We start from the raw sequence: 2,700 nt of genomic DNA on the forward strand, positions 1-2,700 counted from the left end.
CATGTGCATATGTTTTTAAATTTTAATAATATTTATAGTCAAGCCAGTGCATCTTTTTACCATTTTAAATTTACTCCTCTTTGCAGGTACTTGGATGTAAATGAAATCACAGAAATTGATGCCGAGCGCCTTTCTCACCTGACTGCCCTGACGAGATTGTAAGTTGTACGAAGAAATCAGATTCTTTGAGTTTTTGTTTCTAAGTATGTGTTAATGTTGACTTTTATTACAACTAAAACGTTTTTGTGCCATTTCAGGGACCTGAGTAACAACCAGATTGCAGTATTACAAAATAACACCTTTCCAGTCTCCACCAGCTCTCTACACTGTAAGTGGTTGGGGCTCTCACCCTTTCCTCTCATTGGAAGACAGTGAAAAAGATATCAGTGGGGCGGTTATCATCATCATCTCGTCACGGCTAATTTTAACAGACATTTTTTTTCATATTATTTTCAGTATTGTAAGTTACAACAAGTTGCAGTGTATGCAGAGGGACTCACTTGCAGGCCTGCGAAAACTTCGCATTCTGTAAGTTAATTTTTCTTTTTTCTCTTTATTTCCTCATGCTCATTTTAAAGTTTGAACAAATGACAAAACCAAAAATACTGTGCATTTTACTGTCCATCTAATTAGTATTTCTATTTTTTAAATAGGTAAATTCATGGAAAATGATATATCAAGGGATACCAGATGGAGCCTTCCGGACCTAGATTATATCCACACATGTAAGTAGAAAAATCAGTCCTTATTTGCTTTGGTCAATAAACTGTACCGGTTTTTATTGCATAAGACATGTTCTAATTAAAAACATTTTTACTCAATATTTTTACAGAGCAAGGGGAAAGCAAACCCTCTGTACTGGACTGCTCACTGGCATGGTTCTCAAACTGGGTGAAAGGAGACTATGTGGAGCCTGGAACTGCTCGATGTGCTGAGCCACAAGCCATGAGGGATAAGCTGATTCTTACCACACCTACACAGGCTTTCCACTGTTCACAGAAAGTTCCAGATGAGGTTAGTCAGCACTATAGAGACAGCATGATGTTTTGTTAAATGAAGCAGTTCATTTGTTTTGTCAATGACATTTCATACAATTACAAATACTGATTACCTCTTATTTCTTTTTGGGTTTCTTGCCAAGTGTGATTTGTGTTACACTCATCCTTGTGAGAATGAAGGAGTATGTCACCAAATCCCTAACCGCAGCTACAATGTATCTGTCCCCCTGCTTATCAGGTCCAAAATTTTTGTCAATAAAAAATTGATGCTTGTTATGGCAATCCATGTAAGAATATGGGAACATGCAAAGTTCTTGAAGCAGAAGGTTTAGGTACGAAATGCTAAACAATAACATATTTTCCTTATCATTAAAACAAACTTTTAAATATTAAAAATTTTACATATTGGATGATGATACTGAAGCATTTATACATCATGTTTTATAATTATATATTTGGAAAAGGAATCTCATCATTGTTACAACAAATTCATCATAGCAAATTCATGGGAAACTTCTATCTTCTTTCAGCTCCCATTGCCCTCCAGGCTTTGAAGGGATCGGTGTGAAATTACATTGATGCTGCGTAGAAAATAAGTGTGAGAACAATGCTACTTGTTTGATCTTGTTGAAGAATACACATGCCGTGTAACCCTGGCTACACAGGTCAGTTTCTGCCTTTACAAAAGAGAATGGATTTGTGTAACTTACACTTCTTTGATACATGGGGCATGATAATGCAAAACCTAAAAATATAAGATTTCTTAAGGGTAATAATTATCATTAATGCTCTCGGGTGATTACTGTGAACGCAAGATACCATTCTGCAGCAGAAGAGTTTCAATCCCTGTAAAAATGGTGCCACTTTTTGGGATCACTTCACCCACTATGAATGCCAGTGCCCTCTCGGGTTTGCTGGTGATAACTGCACAAAAAATTTTTGATGACTGTGCCAACCACCTGTGTCGGGTATTTGATTATTTGTGTCATTGTTGTTATACAGATTATTTTATTTTAAACTTTCACATTTGTTGAATCATTTTAAGCTGATAATACATGCTATCTTTAATTTTTTGCAGAATGGAGCATCATGTGTTGATGGTGTGAATGAATACACTTGCAAGTGTATAATGACCATACTGGCAAGTTTTTGCGAAGTGGGTCCAGCAGTTTTTCCTTCAGACATCTCCATGTCAGCAAATGATTGCCAAAATGGGAATATGTTTTGTTCCCCCCAACTCCAAGGATTAGTTTTGCAAATGTTCCCCCGGGTTTTCAGGTAATATAAAAATATGAAACCTCCGTAAACTGATGTATTATAAAGTGCAAAAGACATTAGTTGAAAACTTATTGTTCAATTTCAAATCAAACTTTTATGATTCCAGGAAAGCATTGTGAATACTTGACACGTGTACTTTTTGGAAACAACAACTCCTTTATTGCCTTGGATCCATTGAAGACACGACCCTCTTCCAATGTCACACTGCATTTCCGAACAAACCGCGAGGAGGGAGTGATCCTTTACACTGGGGAATCCGCTCATCTTGCAGTGGAATTATTTAAAGGGAGAATTAGGTTTTTCCCATGATGTTGGCAACTATCCAGTCTCTAACCCGTTCAGGTAATTTTTTTTCTTTGTTTTAGGATTCAGGAGAAAAACTGCAAAAGACTTGGATTTATTTTTTTTCTGTGGATTATCTAGA

General features: G+C 36.4%; 1 pseudogene; it reads left to right on the forward strand.

Moving 5' to 3' along the window:
* The window catches only part of LOC119587455, an 11,135-nt pseudogene that overhangs the window by 6,660 nt on the left and 1,775 nt on the right, over nt 1-2,700 (forward strand).

This window comes from Penaeus monodon, chromosome 22, assembly GCF_015228065.2.
Source record: "Penaeus monodon isolate SGIC_2016 chromosome 22, NSTDA_Pmon_1, whole genome shotgun sequence".
Lineage (NCBI taxonomy): Eukaryota > Metazoa > Arthropoda > Malacostraca > Decapoda > Penaeidae > Penaeus > Penaeus monodon.